At 41.9% G+C, this 18,383-nt stretch overlaps 1 protein-coding gene across 10 annotated transcripts in view; it reads right to left on the bottom strand.

The window, feature by feature from the left end:
- Positions 1 to 18,383, bottom strand: part of PLCB4 (phospholipase C beta 4) — a 420,321-nt gene that overhangs the window by 272,172 nt on the left and 129,766 nt on the right. For 6 of the 10 annotated variants that reach the window (XM_043602872.1, XM_043602879.1, XM_043602877.1 and 3 more), the window contains one exon: positions 15,083 to 15,159. The exons of the other annotated variants lie outside the window; for them this stretch is intronic. The gene's annotated coding sequence lies outside the window, so the exon portion shown is untranslated. The remainder of the gene's footprint in view (positions 1 to 15,082; positions 15,160 to 18,383) is intronic. 10 annotated transcript variants of the gene reach the window in all.

The following is an 18,383-nucleotide window of genomic DNA, read 5'->3' as shown; positions in this document are numbered from 1 at the left end:
ACTACTATACGATCCAGCAATTCCACTGCTTCGTATTTATCTGAAGAAAATAAAAACACTAACTCAAAAAGATATAAATAATGATGCTATGAACATGGGAGTGTATATAATAGCCAAGCTATAGAAACAAGTGTCCATTCAGGGATGACTAAAGAAAATGTGGTATTTATATAAAATAGAATATTCAGCCACAAGAAAGAATGAAATCTTGCCAATTGCAACAACATTGATGGACCCTGAAGGCATTATGCTATATTAAATAAGTCAGAAAAAGATGGGGGCGCCTGGGTGGCGCAGTCGGTTAAGCATCCGACTTCAGCCAGGTCACGATCTCGCGGTCCGTGAGTTCGAGCCCCGCATCGGGCTCTGGGCTGATGGCTCGGAGCCTGGAGCCTGTTTCCGATTCTGTGTCTCCCTCTCTCTCTGCCCCTCCCCCGTTCATGCTCTGTCTCTCTCTGTCCCAAAAATAAACATTGAAAAAAAAATTAAAAAAAAAAGTTTCTCTTTAAGAAAAAGACAAACACCACAATATGTTACTTCTAGGTGGAATCTAAAAATAAAAAAAAAATTAAGTTCATGGATACAGATGGATGGTTGCCAGAAGCAGGGATGAGGGATGGGTGAAGGGGTGTAGGAAGTCAAAAGGTACCAACTTCCAATTATAAGTAGGTCACAGTAATATAATGTACAGCACAGAGAGTATAGCTGACACTATATTACATATTTGAAAGTTGCTAAGAGTAAATGTTACAAGTTTGCATAAGAAAAAAATTATGTAACAGATGTTGACTTATCGTGATCATTTTGCAATATATACGAATACTGAATAATTACCTTATATACCTGAAACTAATGTTGTGTGCCCATGATACCTCAATAGAAGTTTTTAAAAATCCTTATTAGTCACATACATTAAAATTCCCTTGTTCTGGTGTATAGATCTAGGAGTTTTGACAAATGCATAGTCACGTGACCACCCCACAATCAAGACATAAAACAGTTCTGTTACCCCCCAAAACTCTTTCCTGTTGCCCCTTTGTAGTCAGCCCCTCCTCCAAACCATGGATCTGTTTTCTGTTCTCATGTCACCTTTAGTGTATGGAATCCTACATTCTGTAGCCTTCTGAGTCTGACTCCTTTCACATAGCATAATGCATTTTGTGATCCATCGATGTTGAGGTTTCCATCAATAGCTTGTTCCTCTTAACTGCTGAGTAGGATTTCATCGTATGGATGTACCAGTCTGTTCTTTCATTCCCCAACTGAAGCATGTCTGGGCTGTTTCTAGTTTCTGACAATTACAAATAAAGCTACCATAAATATTAGCATACGAATTTTGGTGTGAGCAAAGTTTTCATTTCACTTGGGAGTGGGATTGCTGGGTCATATTTAAATATATGTGTAACAGAGTAAGAAACGGCCAATTTTTCTCACCAAGCGGGTGAATGATTCTAAATTCCTACCAGCACTGTATGTAGGAGAATTCCAATTGCTCTGTATCCTCATCGACGTGGTACTATTCATTTTTTGCCTGATTATTTCAGCCTTTCTAAGGGGGAGGTGGTTCATGAGAGCTTACTGTGATTTTAAAATTGTGAATCTTCAAGATCAGATTTCACAGTACCATATATTTCTACCTTTAAGTCTGTAATATACAACATTCCTTTTGGAACTAAAACAACAAGCCAAACAATTTAGTAAATTCACACGGTTACAAATGAAGATGATCTTCTCATTACAGAAGAAATGTTCTTTCTATAAGTTTGCATGTGTATATCTAATATCTACAAATAATAATTCATCGATAATAACAGATTCCCAGGACACCTCACTGGCTCAGTTGATAGAGTATGTGACTTGATGATCTTGGGGTTGTAAATTCAAGTCCCACGTTGGCTGTAGCCATTACTTAAAAAAAATTAAGTCTTAAAAAATAACAGATTCCCAAGTAACAACAGGAAATAACAATCTAATTCATAACTTCCATTAGTGTAAAAAATCATGAATTACTGACAATTAAACATGTGTCATATAGAATTGTATATATACCATATACACAGAGATATAAAAGGGTATTGTGTCAAGTACATGGATAGTTTAAATTTGATCACAAAAGGAGTATTTACTAATTTAGAAAAAGGATACTTAAAACTATACCAACAACACTACACATTTGCATAAATTAATGAGCTCATTACAAATGTTGGCTGTTCCAAAAAAGATCTCCATTTTTCAAAAATTTGAGTCTTTGTTCTGTTACAGTTTGTACTTTAAATTAACTAAATATATGGTTTAGAATTTTTACCATGTCTTATTTTTACTTTGTTGTAGTATTTACGTGTCATCTTCTGCTAAGAATATTATACATTCCTTATCTATTCCCATAAATGGAACAGGAAATTAAATGTCTTCCATGAAAAATAGTTGCTTTACCCATTCAACAACTATTTATTGCATTTCTAGCAAGCGGGGCGGGGCAGGGGGTGTTCTCTTTTAAACAGGGACTTCAGAAGGGGCTCTTAAGTGGTATTTGAGCAAAGAAATGAGAGAAATAACAGAGTAAACCTTGTAAAGAACTGGAAGAAGAGGAAACTAGTAAGAAAAGGTAGCAGGTGCAAAGGCCCTGAGGGGAGTGTGTGTTTTATAAGATTGATGTGTGTGAGCAAAGCAGAGTGAGCAAGGGGATACTAGAAGGCAATGAAATCGGAAAAAGGGATCATTCAAAGATATGGATTGAATCTGATTCTCCATTAAATGTGAAGCAACTAGAGAGTTTTAAGGAGCAGAGTTACATAGTTTGACTTAAGTTTTAAAGGATCCATACTTTGCTATTTGGACGACTGTAGCAAGCCAAGGGTGAAGCAGAGAACCCAGTTAACAGCCTGCTACAAAAGTCGAGAGTAGTGAGGACCATGGCTTGGTCAATGCTGGTGACACCTGACATTATGAAAAGTTGTCAATTCAGTATATATTCTGAATGTAGAGGCAATAGGATTGGCTGCTGGGTTACATGCAGAGTGTAAAAACAAAACAAAACAAAACAAAACAAAACAGGAGATGACTTGGAAGTTGAAAACTAGCATCAAAACTGTTAAAATTGCTTGCTCTGGAAAACAATGAATAGTTTCATTTCAACAATGATATTTAAGAAACTGCAACACAGTAAACTGTACTGACTAGCTGGCATCCAATTTTTAAAATGCCAAGAATGAAGATAAAAAGCTGAGACTATCCAACAGCTAACTTTTGGAACATTTGCTGCCATCAGACACTACAGGAGAGTCATGGAGAATTCCAGATATAGATCAAAGTCAGAATACCATTCTTTTTCATTTGCCCTTAATGACTCTTGTGTAATATATTGCATATCAGCTATTATAGCGGAGTTTGGCAGGAATTTTGCAGATGAATAGATTAACAGATGAACAAGGTGATTGAAATATAAATAGATGAGGATTAATGCAGTGGAGCATATGAACCGCCATGCAGGAAGAGCTAAAACTCAAAATAGTAAATAATAATTCCAGGGGCGCCTGGGTGGCTCAGTAGGTTGAGCATCCGACTTCGGTTCAGGTCATGATCTCACAGTGTAAGGGTTCGAGCCCCGTGTTGGGCTCCGTGCTAACAGCTCAGAGCCTGGAGCCTGCTTCAGATTCTGGGTCTCCCTCTCTCTCTGCCCCTTCCCTGCTCATGCTCTGTCTCTGTCTCAAAAATAAATTAAAAAAAAAAAAAACATTTAAAAAAATTTTAAAAAACATAATTCCAGAAGTTTCATATACTCTATCCATCAACTGAATTCATAAAAATCTGGATAACCTGGAGTTTAGAATAGAAAATTTTCATTTCTGGGGCACCTGGGTGGCTCAGTCGGTTACATGTCTGACATCGGCTTAGGTCTGATCTCACCTGAGTTCAAGCCCCGCATCAGGGACTGTGCTGACAGCTCAGAGCCTGGAGCCTGCTTCGGATTCTGTGTCTCCCTCTCTGTGACCCTCTCCCACTCACACTCTCTCTCTCTCAAAAATAAACGTTAAAATTTTTTTTTTAAAAAAAGAAAATTTTCATTTCTCTCAGAAAGTGAAGGATACTGTTAAGATTAAAACCATTTGTTATGAAGATAACCTAATGTTTCAAGACTTGGAGTAATGATTTTGAAGAAATTCAACATGGTTTTGAAGGAGTAGACAGACAAGTTACAAATGGCATTGGACAACTTCCCCTTAGATTTCATGATCTCCACCACCTGAGATTCAAGGGTGAGAAGCAGTCAAGTGCTATGCTAACCTGGTCCTTCAGGAGACAGGGGACAGGGGACACTGAAAAAGCCAAAGGGGAGCCAAGTACCCACCATGCTGTCCATTAGGGTTATTCTCCTGATCTTACATTGTGTTTACAAGCCTTATAGTGTTTAATAAATGCTTACTGAATGAATGAAACTTTCTACCACCATTACCTAGAGAAAACCATAGGATAGTGACTAATACAGAAACTCCTCCATTTTTACAATCCTTTTCCCGAGGCTGGCCCAGTGTATTTCCCTAGTTAGGATTCTGGGGGTTTTGTCAAGGTGACTTGGTGTTATAATCCAGAAACTCCAGCATTAAAAGACAAAAAGAGTAGAAACTATTTTGGAATCTCTTAAGGAAGTTAAAGTACTTCACCATTTAGTGACACTTGAATCATTAAACTGTGCACCTAAAACTAATATTATACTACATTCACTAAGTGGAATTTATTTTCTATGTTTGTTTATTCTGAGAGAGAGAACACAAGGAGGGAAGGGGCAGAGAGAGAGAGAGAGAGAGAGAGAGAGAGAGAGAGAGAGAGAGAAAGACAGAATCCCAAGCAGGCTCTGTGCTATCAGCACTGAGCCCAATGCAGGACCGGATCCCACAAACTGTGAGTTCATGACCTAAGCTGAAATCAAGAGTCAGATGCTTAACAGACTGAGCCACCCAGGTGCCCCAACTAACTGGAATTTAAATTAAAAAAAAAAGTTATAAAGAAAAGAAAAAACATTTAGTAACAATTTATTAGTAGGGTCTCACTGGTAATGTATGTTTCGCACCCCCCCCCCCAATACAACAAACAGTATAGACCAACTACACCTAAACACCTTTGAAATACTAAGAGCTCTCCCATATAATTACCAGCCACAGGATGTCCCTCTCAACTTTGAGGATTCACCAAGGGTTGAATGAGGTTTTAAAAATTCCTTTATATCCCTAGATAGCCTTCAAGAAAGAGAAATGGTATGTTAAATCAAAATTGGGGAACACAGTGATATGGTAAAAGAATTCACGGGCCGTTCTTCAATCCCAATTTATCGACAGGCCATCCCTCCACTCCCCGTGATTAAGGCGCAGTGTTGATCACTCCCATCTCTGGAGCTGAGATAATCGAAGGACAAATGGGTGACCAAAAATATCCCATTAATATGGCTATTCAGCCACATCACCGTATTCATTTCAAATTGAGAACCATAACTCTATTTAATAGCACAAAGCCCTACATGTATTTGCATCTTATGAGCCATCAGTCAGGAGACTGAAGCAGCTGGCTAAATCATCTCGCCCTTATTTAATTTACCATTCTCCTCTCACATTCGTTCTGCTGCAGAAATGGCATTGCGGTTCGCTTTCAATAACTCCCTGACAACTCAGAAGCAGGAAGAATAAATTTTCTTTGCTGATTCCCTGCATTCTATGAAGAAAGAGAAGCAGTAATTATGATACCATTAAATTGATGCAAAACTACCTTATTTTCTTTCTTCTACTATTTTTACAGTAAGATCAATGTTGACTAAAAGTGCACTGTGTAGTTTTTCTGTTGTTTAAAGATTCTTTTGCCTATTTGTTTCTATGTGTTTTAGAAACAGACACCCTCACATAAACACTGCCCCTTAGGGAACAACTGTCAAATGTGGACTTAAAACATTATTAAGAAAAATCTGAATATAAATGATGTAAAAACTTTGAGACTGTATCTGGAAAGACTTACTGTGTTTGCCACAGAAATATGATTAACTTGCACCATCAGAGTGTTTCTTTTGCTGAGAAAGGACAAGAGAACTCAGATCAGGAAGCTCCCATAAGCCACTACAAAGTTTTGTTTTGTTAACTTTTTGAGATGGGAGTTTGAGGAGGTAAGCCTCTCCAGTTAATTCCTATATGGGTCTCAGTGCAGTCTAGACTAGCACTGTCCAACAGAAATAAAATGCGAGCACAAGTGTGATTTTAAATCCCCTAGTTGCCATGTTAACAAAAAGCAAACACAGGGGCACCTGGGTGGCTCAGTCGATTAAACATCCAACTTCAGCTCAGGTCATGATCTCATGGTTCACAGGTGCGAGCCCCGTGCCCAGCCCTGTGCTGACAGCTCAGAGCCTGGCAGCCTGCTTCAGATTCTGTGTCTCCCTCTTTCTCTGCCCCTTCCCTGTTTGTACTCTGTCTCTCTCTCAAAAAAAAAAAAAAAAAAAAGTAAACATGGGTCAAATTTTAATGTTTTCTTTAAGCCAATGTACCCAAAATATTTTAACAAGTATTCCACATACAAAAATTAGTAATATACTTTTATATATACTGTTACTTTTTCTATATTAAGTCTTTGAAATACAATGTGTGTTTTATACTTGTAAGCACATCTCAGCTTGAACTGGCCATATGCTGAGTGCTCAAAGCCACATGCTATGTATGAGTGGCTCTTGCACCAGACAGCGTGAATGCTAGAGCAGGTCCTAGAGAGAATCTGGAATTGATCAATGCATAGTCAATGGGTTTTGAGTGGTAATCACAGTCACTCTGTTACAAGGTGACTGGAAGAGAAAGAATTGAAGAGACTCATATAGTCCTTGGTCTCGAAGCACCCAAGATTCTGTAAGTTCTTAGAATAACCAGAACTTAACTCTCCTCTTATCATTAGAGCCCCAGGCATTTCACTGGTTACCTCAATGTGCAAAGGGCTCAGAAGTTAGTCACATTTGTGAAAAATACTTATTGGTTGTCCTCCTACTCGGAGATCTTACTTTCTTGATATCTTGTATTCTCTACCATCTGTTAGTTGTTGCTATACCCAATTGATGAAACTCAAGTTTACATTCAAATCAGAACTCCAGCTCTCATCTTGAAATGCAATCATAAGCTATAGCTTAAGGTACCTCAGAGAACTCTTCCACCTACTGAAAAGCTCTATAACAAATATGCTGCTAGACACTTTGTGAACACGGTCTCCAGCCCACTGAGGGCAGGAATTATTACCCTCACTACAGTAAAACAATGCTAGAAAGATAACAGCCTGCTCAAGGTCACAGGACCAGTCCACAACCTTCTACAGCCCTTCTTTGTCTTGGTTTAATAATCACAGTCAATGTCCTGTATTCCTAAATTGCCCACCCTAATGCAAGAATCTTCATATAGGCTGAATTCTGAACATCAATTCCCACTTTATTCCTCTGGGAACAGAAACCAGCAAGAAAATAAGAACCATCTGTCACTACTGAGCTTGTGAGAAGCAGAGGAAAAACTTTTCTCCATCCAAAGTCCAAGATAAAGAAATTCACTGAGTACCACCCACACTACACAATCCTCCCACCCAGGTGTCCATTTATATGCTCAACAGTCATTGTAATTGCAAATTTGAGGTCACCCCTGATAATAAGGCCCTCCTCTTCCATTCTCAGGGCATTCTGGTCCCCAAAGTCATTAGTGCAAACTTGATCCAATTGCTTTTGATTCTGTCTGCACACAGATTTCTCTGTAGGGACCGCTGCTATTCCAAGCTTCTGCTCCCTTTGCTTAGATGGTTGCTAAGGAGAAGAGACTGCTGCCTTTGTAATTACTACCTGAAATTCCTCTGTAATCTCAACCAGTACTTTTCTTAACATCAAGGGCCTCGCACTGATCAACAGGGTAACCTCTGCTTTTGGCATTCCTGATCATGTCTCAGGGGCTTCCAATTGAGGTCATAAACAATTGATGCCCTCTACTGCGAGTGCAAATCAGTTACTTCAGGGACCTCCAAGCTTTGAGGAACCCTCCCTGGATAACTGTGGGTTTGGGCAGAGAAGCAGTTTAGAGGTTCCAAAACCAGACTTCAAACAGAAAACCAAAACCAAACAAAACAAACCAAAACGAAGCATTTCCCCCTTTACCACATCTCTCCATTTCAACTGCTTCTGGGAAGACAGGCACTCCACAGTGATGTCTGTATGAAAAGGGTTTTCTGCACTGGAAAATTTTTCAGGCTGACTTACCTCTGAAATCTTTTTTCCAAAGCAGCCAGGCCCTCCCCCACGTAGATCCAGGCCCCACAGTCAAGCAAGATGGGTCCCAAATCAAGTTGTCCTAAGACTCTGCTCCTCTAAGGATTCCCACGGACCAGCAGCATCAGCACCATCTGGAAGCTTTATGAAAAGCACGATCCGTATTCTAACAGTGCCAGGTGATTCGTATCCATATTAAAGTGTGAGAAGCCCGGTCCAAGACACCGCTGAAAAGAATCTGATTTCTGATTTTATAAATAACTGGACAGTTGATACAAATTGCAATTGTCAACTGAATTCTCATTAGGCTAGGAATTGCTGGGTTTTGTTTTCAACCTATTTTTCGAACCTAAAACTGAACTGAAAATAAAATAGCTCCCAGAGAGAAACCCAACTTTTTTCCTGTGGTCCTAGGATCCTGCCATCCCTTGAAAGTCAAAGTTTACACTCCATATGTGCACAGAGAGACACCAACAAAATATTTTTCCTAATGAACTTGAGGACAACGCATGGAATAATCGCCAAACAAGCCAGCAAACGTGGTCTCATAATTCTCAAGCCTTTGACACATTTTCCTTCTACGAACACTGCAAATTCCATTAGGATGATTTGGGAGATTCAGTTTTTTTAAACAATGATGGATTTGAATGGAAGGAAATGGGAAAACATGTAGATTTTAAGGTATGCAAAACCATGTTTTACAGAAAAATGTAGCTAAACCTTCCTGAGTTCACCCTTCAGTGGTTTTGCAGTAGGGGTACATTTACAATGTATATTTTGATAAGAATGCCTATATGGTATTGAGACAAGTGATTTTGGAGTCCTTTTATCAAACATTTTATCATGATCAACACCCTTCACCTTGTTGTTCCAGCAGACGAGTAAAAATCATTTTTTCTAATGTGAAAATTTACATTTTACTTCACAATCTTACTAAAGGCAGTTATGTCTTCACTTATCTGTTTAAAAACACAAAGAAATACCAAGTTAAAAATGAACGTACATAAGAGTAATATAAAACTTTTTTAAAAAAAAATTCATGCTTAAGGATACTTTTTCCACACTTTACAGAAAAAAATAATTTTGCTTTTGAAAATTTTAGTATTCTGATTAAAGGTCTATGTCAGCAAAAACCCAGGACATAAATGAAAAGAAGCCACATTATTTAAGAAATCATCAAGAACCCCAGCAACCAAATGGCCAAATACTATCTCAAAGTTACCAAGTTTTCAGAAAACCAAACTCCCAAAAATCACAATATATTTTCACCTCTTGTCTAGTAGGTATTCCTTATGATCCTAGAATTCTGTTTTTCCTTGATAGATGCCTCTCATTCTTGAAAAAACAAACAAAAAAAGACATTCTCCATTCCTTTTTGTTTAAGAAAAAAAAATTGCACAAGGCCAAAAATTCCAAACATATGCTGGTTCTACTTTCTCTTTGGTCTCTTGAACTTCCTGTTGAAAACCACCATCTCCTTTCCAGCGGCTGCCATTTTATCACCCTGGATAAACTAAGTGGAAAGTACCTCATGTTATGGCTGCTATGAGCAGGTCAACTGGCCCCCCACCCTTCCTTTCTCTCTCCATGGGGGAGAGGAAACAGAATGATGGGCCGTGGGGCCCTTCAGATCTACCAAGCTGGCCTCAGTGAGCAGCATCATGAAGGGTGTCCAGAGTGTGAACTCCACAAAGATGGGGACCACACCTGAGGAATCCCTGGCATGGCCACTCAAGCCCTGTTTATGGAACTTCCCAGCCCCTCCCCTGGTGGTGTCTCCTACAACTCTGCTCTACCATGGCCTAGGCAAGAGCACTATCTCCTTCCCAGCCCAAGTGTTCATGATGAGCCAAGGTTGGCAGAGTGGCAAAGCCATGGTAGCACCTTTGCTGCTGCTCCTAAGTCAGATGTTGGTAACTCAGAGCCTCCATAGTGTGTGATGCAGCAAGCCAATAGAGCCAACCTTCCTTAAGAAGGTGAGGAATTTGGTTGCATGAATCCTTTTGCTACAAACAAAAACCCAAAAGCTCAGCTGCAATACACTGAATTACAAAAGTGAGAAAAGCAGCTCAAACATAAATGCTCTGGTAAGATCTTCAGATCCTGTAGAAACCGTATGCCAGAGCACAGCAAGGGTAAGAGTGCATATCAGGGAAGCACTTAAGGGCAGCAGTGCTGGAAAAGGGCAGAGCAGACTGAGGTGAGAAGGAGACCCAGGACCACGAAAGGGGCAGAGTGGCAGGGCTTCTCAGAGCCAACAAAAATCCAGAGCTGTGGCCTACAGCAGGAACATGGAAGTAAGTCTGGATGCAACTGCTTGGGCCGCATGTATATACCATTGTCCTAGCAGACCATAGTCATCTGTCCTCCCAAGAGACTCTAGACCCCTGAACTCTGAATTCCAATCAAGAAGCAGCATCGTCCTGCTTCTCCCCATCCCCTCCCCAGTATGTTCTTTACCCAGAAGGCATAACCATTCTTTAAGACTTAAATGTGATCATGTCCTTTCTCTGCTCAGAATTCTCCAATGGATTCCCAATATAATCTGAATACAATCCAAAGTCCCTGGATACCCTATTTACCTCACTTCCTACCCCTCTTCCCCTTTGATTATCCCACTCCATCCAAAATGGCTTCCACACTCTTCCTCAACCCCCCTCATACGCTGCTGCATAGGGTCCTCACACTTGCTAGTCCCTCTGCCTAGGATATCCACATGGCTCCTAAACTTCATTCAGGTCTCTGGTCAAATGTCACTTCTTCAGGAAGGCCTCCTCTACAAACCTATCCAAAATGGCAGTCTCACCTCTGTCATGCTTTACTCCCTCGCCCCCAGCACCCACCCATCTTGTACTCACTCACAGCTGCCTCCTCCAAGTGCTTATGATTCTTTGCCTAAAACCTTTCTTTGGCCAAGAGCTGTGTTCATCCTTGTACAGACAGGCAGGCCAAAAATGCCTTTGGGGGCAGCCCTCAGCCAAAGACAAGTGGCGGTTAGCGGGTAAATACCCAACCTCCAAGTCCTTCTACAGGACAATTCCAAGGCCTGTTCTTCACAGTCTTCCAGGGGTCTGCTGTGGGATTGTGTCCCAGTTGCCCACAGAGATAACCAATCTGATGACACACCCTTTATTGAATCCCTTCATTTCTTTGTCTCACCTCCTCATTCTCCTGCCAGAATTTCCTGGGATCGCTTTTCCAATAAATGACTTGCACTCAAATGTTTTGTCACAGGATTAGCCTTGGAGGGAACTCAAATTCAAGATCCCACCCATCCCCTCCTGCTAGCACAGTGCCAAGCACATAATAGGTGCTTCATAAGAATTTATGGAATGAATGAACTGCCATGGCTAACTTTTACCTTGGTGATACTGCTGATCAGGAAGCATCCTGTATCCCATCTAAAAAGCTGGTTTTATATATAGATGATTAGCCCTTGTTTCAGCCAGAACATTGACTCTGAGAACGGCATAGGATCCACATAGCTTCCTTTTGAACACCAGTGCCATTTATGACAGCCATTCCTCTGAATAGGTCCACCATCTAGAAAGATGTTCTTTCTCCAAAGTTAATGGATATGGCAACTCTCGAACCCTAAACTATAGTGTGTAAAAAGCAGCAGATTAGCACTGAAAGTCAGTCTTAAATGCCCTCCAGATGCAAAATCCTTAAACCTCTGTGAGCCCTGGAAGCTCTGAAGTGAAGAACTGGGGCTAGCTCTTAGGATCAGGACCAGCTGCATAATTTGCAGGACCCACTGCCAAAGGAAAACATGATGCCCTTTGTTAGTAGGAATTTCAAGATGGTGACAAGAGAGTGTTAAACCAAACACAGAGCCTTTCTGAGTCTGGGCTCTGTATAACTGCACTGGTCCTATGCCCATGAAGTTGGCCCTACCAAGAACTCATCAAAGATAAACTATCAGACACCCCCTAACACTGCTCCCTTGGCAGTGATGATTCTCAAAGAAAAGAGAAACAGCAGCAGCTTGTTTTAGGTTAAGCCACCACAAGACTGCATAACTTATTATAGCAGAGAGGCCTGGGGGCACCTCTTAAAGCAGTTCAGTTCACATCACCTTCAAGACTTTACAAACACCCAAGGAATCAATCATGGCGCACAGCTCCCCACCGCCTGCTCCATGATTCAAACTGCTGACAACTCCAGTGTTGTAATTACCCTGTTGGGTCCCATAGTTTAAATGCACAATATATAACTAAAGAGAAAAAGAACCTTCTTTTAGATGCCAGAGGATGCAAAAGACCTCAGAATCTAGTTCAAGAAATCCATTCAGGTTCATCACTCAGGGGTCAGATGGGCACATAGCTAACAGGTCAGAAGAGTTTGGGAGAAAAATTAAAGGGGTTTAAACAGCCTGCTAGTACCATATCTAAGCTCCAGGGATGTGTCTATTTGAGAGAACATACAGACTGAGGTGATGCTGGGACACAGCCATGATTAGGGCAGACCTGTAGAAATACGTCCAAGGTAGAAAAATGGTGTAACAGCAACCTGGGCCTAGGGGATGCTTAATACATCTTAGGGGAGGAAGAGAAGCAGTCCCCTAATGTGCACTGTAGATCACCAAAAGAAGGACCCAGGACATGCTGCCAAACACAAATGGCCACAGGACCCTCGATGGGCCAGGAAACTAACTGATAGGGCTCAACAGGATAAACTGAGAAATGGTGACTTAGAGCCAATTAACCCACAAACCCTATTTCCTAATATGCCAGGTGGCTTGTTTTACTACACAAAATCATTTCTAAAGTTTGCTTTCAATCCTGCCTACAAAATGCAAAAGAAATGGTGGTCTCCATTTGAAATGTTAGCATTTAAGCAGAACTTCATTCCATGAACAATTGCTGAGTTACTTTCTATGGGGTATACGATATTATGATCTCATGTTGGGGACTTCTGGAACCATAAAGAAGCACTTTAAAGTGTATCAAGGAGCTATGGGGTAAGTAGACATTTCAGGATTAAAATTCTCTTGTTCTATAGAGATTATGTGACTTTGTATAGTCAACAATAACCTTTGTGTACTTCAGCGTCCTGTAAAAGGAGAGAATACCCATGTCACGGGTATTTGTGAGGGAGAAATCCGGATGATCAATGTTCTCAAATGCCTTATGTTCAAACCAAACTCAAGATGTCCCCCAGAATCCAGGGTCTCACCTGCAAGCTCTGTGCTCAGGCCCACATCCTTGTAGCTAATTTTGACTCCTCTTTGACACCTGATATCCAGTCTGTCACAAATCCAGATGGCTCTTCATTCAAAATATCCCAAATCTGATCACTCCTCACCAACCCTAGCCCACCTTAGTCTTGGTTCTAGGTGTGCTCACCTCCCTCCTGGACTTTTGCGAATTTCCTCCCCTGTTTCCCCCTCCTGGCTGTGTCCCTAATCCATTTATTCTCATCATGGCAACCAGAAAAGTCTTGTTAAGATGAAAGAACTGGGGCACCTGGGTGGTCCAGTCAGTTAAGCATCCAACTCCTGATTTTGGCTCAGGTCATCATCTCACAGTTCGTGGGTTCAAGCTCCACATCAGACTCTGTGCTATCAGCATGGACCCTGCTTGGGATGCCCTCTCTCTGTCCCTCCCCTGCTCCCTCTCTCCCAAAAATAAATAAGCTTTCAAAAATAAGTAAAACAAAAGAACTCTTCCAAATAACTAAGTTCCTTACTTTGGTCTAAAGCATTGGTTCTCAACTCAGGTGTGACTTTGCACCTCAGAGGACATTTGACAACGTCTAGAGACCTTTTTAGTTATCACCCTTGGAGGGCGGGGGTACGCCACTAAAATCTAACAGGTCGAGTCCAGGGATGCTGTTGAACAGTCTGCAGTGCACAGGACAGCACCCACAATGAATTATCCAGCTCAGAATGTCAGTAGTGAAGTGGACAAGCAGGGCACTGAAGTGGTCTCAATTCCCTCCACCTGCACCAATACAGGTAGTCCCCTTCCCCCACACCCCCTACCACAGAGCTGTATCCTTGCCATTCCTGCACTAGATGAGCCACTCCCACACACAGCCACTGTTCCCTCAGCCTAGAATGTTCTTCCTACAGATATCCTCAGGGCTCATTATTCTACTGCCTTCAGGCCTCCGCCAATCATCTTATTTTAATTTGCAGCTCCCCTCACTCCCGCTCAGCACTGTCCTCCCCCTCTTCTCCACAGCACATACTATCCAGCACACCGGTCATTGTACTTCGGGGGTTTTTTTTTGCCACCTTCTACCTCCTGGAGTGCAAGCTTCTTGAAGGTGGGAACTTTTGACTGATTTATCCATATTAGGTACTTGGCACATAGTAGGCATTCAAATATTTGCTGAAATGAATGACTGGATGTATGGATATTACCCAGTAGAGGTGCTGCATCTTGGCTGAGAGATAGCTTCTAGTCTGAGTGGGGAAAAGTATGTATTTAGATTTATTACCAAGGCTGTATTCATAACCCATTTTGTATGAAAACAGAGCTTTAAGAATAATTCCCAAATGGACTCCCTAATGCTGTCATGACAAAGGCACAGAAGGTAAAAAAGGGAGCCTAGCTCATCCACCTTGAAACTTCCTTCAGTCACAATAGACAGATATGAAGGATTAAATTGCTAGTTGGGGTCTATGGCAACTGTAGTTCTCCAAATTAAACATCAGTGCATGTTGTTGGAAAAATACAATTATATTTATGGAAGATAAAGGGACCGAAAATTTATACATCAGGACAGTTCCAGAAATCCCAGCCTGAACAATGTTTTTATGTTCAGTATACTATCTCCAATCAGTAACATTCCAAGATTCCATGAAATACTTACCAAATACAGCAAGGCATTACACATGGGGCCACACAGAATCGAGCACACACAGTCCTTGCCCTCAAAGCGTCTCCAGTCTGGAATGGAAGTTAAGACAGTTGTGTTGGTGGACTGAAGCACACCATGACCACAGTAGGCTGCTACTTTGGGCGTTATTAGAGAAACACAAAATGTAATGGGGTCCTCCAGAGAGGGGGTGGGCGGGAAGCAAGGAACGTGTGGAGTGGAAGGTGGCCCTGATGTTTCCTGGAGGGTGAGCACACCCACACAGGCATGCCTGTGTCTTTGAAGTGGCAAGTTTCCCATTTGGTGGGAACACAGGCCACCTGTAAGGAAGTGGCAGGAAGTAAAGGGTCACTGAGGCCAGAGCACAGAAGGCTGAAGACCTGGGGGCAAGTGGCTCCCGTCCACTTTGAAAGGACCAGCAGATGGCTAAAACAGCAAGCTCAGAGGCAGCTGTGATGGCTTCATTTCCTGGGTTTCCCTGTACCTTCCCAGGAGGCAGCCTAGCTGGAGGGGAAGGAACTGACCTACATACGTGGGTTGGTAAAGGAAGCTGAAGATAACTAAATACTCCTAGCTGGACGTAGAAGGAACCTGGCAGAGAGAAAAGACAGCGGGTCTGTGCAAAGAGGGCCTGGACCATCCCACGGAAAGCAGGAGAGAAGCAGCTATTAAACCACCCAAGTCTTCCCACACCCAGGAGGCACAAATAGGAAGGGGAGAAAGTGAGTTCAAATGACACCATGACCTCGGGGACTATTCAAGCCATTTTATAAAATTACAATGTCCAACGTTTTTATTCGGTTTATCAGTTGGTTTCAGAGAAGTAGAATCAAAGGTGTGGGATTATTTTCCACAGATGTTAGAACAGTCCCTTCCCGAAAAGAGCCTCACCCCAATCAAAACCTCTAAAAACCAAATGGAAGTTCCTAGATTGTGTTGGCAGAGGCTAATCTCTCATTAACAGAGTAATCAAGAATGGGTTAGAACAAATACTATTTTTTTTAAACTTTCTTTTGACCCATCTCATTACTGGATATGTAAAATACGAAGTCTGAAGCTAAAACAATATGAAATGGCTTTAAGATCTGTTAAATCGGATTTTTAAAAAGAAGTACTCATGGTGAAGGGATGAGAAGGGCCCATCCATCACCCTGTGCGAGCATTCATTTATTTGACAGATGTTTACTGAACCTCTGGTGGGGGTCAGGCTGAGCTATCAAGATCCTAAGGCCACTTCACTGAACAAAATCTGCCCCCAGGGTGGCACATACATTCTAGAGAAGGGAGAGAAAGTAAACACTAAACCCAATAAATAGTTAAATTATGCAATCTGAAAAATGCAAAGTGCTATGGAAGAAAGAAAGGTAGAGAACAGGATGGAGGTTAATAAGAACGTACATAGGGGTGCCTGGGTGGCTTAGTCGGTTAAGTCGCCGACGTTAGCTCAGGTCATGATCTCATGGATCCTCGGTTTGAGCCCCACTTCAGGCTCTGTGCTGACAGCTCGGAGCCTGGAGCCTGCTTCGGATTCTGCGTCTCCCTCTCTCTCTGCCCCTCCCCCGCTCATGCTCTCTCTCAAAAATAAACATTAAAAAATAAATTAAGAAAAAATAAGAAGGTACGTAGACTTGAAGGAGGTGAAGGAATTAGCGAAGGAGATGAGAGGGGAAGGAAGCCCATTAGTGACAGAGTAGCAGCCAACACAAAGACCCTCCGATGAGGGCATGCCTGTGTGTTCAAGGAACAGCCTGGAGGCCAGTGTGGCTGAGCTGAGGGTGCTAGGGATGAGGTAATGGTGATGACAAGAGGTCAGACCATGCAGGCCTAGAAGGCCATGGTCAAGATCCTGACTTGTACTAGGAATAAGAGGAAGACTCACTGGAGGATTCTAGGAAGAGGGGGACTGGGTCTGACATATACTTAACAGGTCACTCTGGCTAAGGTGAGAACAGATCAGCAGGAGTGGGGATGCAGGAAGTGAGCCTGGAAGAAGAGAGGCCAGTCATCCAGGTGAAGGAGAATAAGGCCCAGACCAGGGTGACAGCAATGGAAATGGTATTAAAAAAAAAAAAAAAAAAAAAGGTACATTTGGAAGGTAAAGCAGACAGCATTCAACAACATACAACATACTACATGTGGATTAGAGAAAGGAAGGAGTGAAGGATGATTCTAGGAGCAAGACTGAGTAACACGCCCTTGTTAAATTTCAGCATAACTACCCCCAAAATCTCTTGACAAGGTTGCCATTCAAACTCTAGGTTTCCATTTAGCACCTGCTATTTACTTAATAAGGGATTCCAGGGGCGCCTGGGTGGCACAGTCGGTTAAGCGTCCGACTTCAGCCAGGTCACGATCTCGCGGTCCGTGAGTTCGAGCCCCGCGTCAGGCTCTGGGCTGATGGCTCGGAGCCTGGAGCCTGTTTCCGATTCTGTGTCTCCCTCTCTCTCTGCCCCTCCCCCGTTCATGCTCTGTCTCTCTCTGTCCCAAAAATAAATAAAAAACGTTGAAAAAAAATTAAAAAATAAGGGATTCCAGTCCAGGAAGTGTGTAGTCACAGAAGCAAAGTATTTATGGTCAGCAAGTTTCACCTACATATGGCTCTGTTCCAACAAAACGAGAGTGGTCTGTACTAGAGTAAGCATTACATAAATTAACACATGTGACCACCAAGGTACTGTTTCTGCTAATAAAGGCAAGCACATACAAGCATGTGTCACGTGTATGCAATAATTCAGAAAAGTGCCTTACAGCCCATAAAGCAGTCCATGATGGCAATGTTTTTTTTGAAACAGGATAACCCTCAAATGCTTTCTTTTGATACTAAATTTCAAAACAACATAAAACCCACAATCCTAGTAAGGTCACCAATCTGAATTATTTTTAGAATTAAAACTACGGATGGCTTCCCAAACACAGCACATTCATCAAGGACATCACGACATGGTATCCACCACACCGGGAGTGTTTCACCTAGAATTTCAAAGGAAGTGCTTTCTAAGGTGAAGAAAGCATCTCTCTCTCTCTCTCTCTCTCTCTCTCTCTCTCTCTCTCTCTCTCACACACACACACACACACACACACACACACACACACACACACCTTGAGGCTCATTCTGAGCCAAATAAGGCAATATACCCAAATAGGAAAGACTGAACTGAAATAAAGGAAGTCTGATCCCTTTTCCATTGTTTGCCCATTGCTACAGTATCAATGTGAACATCCATGACCAAGGATTGCCCTCAAAATCCTCACAGTAGGTGTTGGAATTTCAGTCATGGTGTGGAAAAGGATGCCT

This window comes from Prionailurus bengalensis, chromosome A3, assembly GCF_016509475.1.
Source record: "Prionailurus bengalensis isolate Pbe53 chromosome A3, Fcat_Pben_1.1_paternal_pri, whole genome shotgun sequence".
NCBI classification, from domain to species: Eukaryota; Metazoa; Chordata; class Mammalia; order Carnivora; family Felidae; genus Prionailurus; species Prionailurus bengalensis.
Note: the sequence above shows the minus strand (reverse complement) of the source record. Positions and strands in the feature narration are given on the sequence as shown.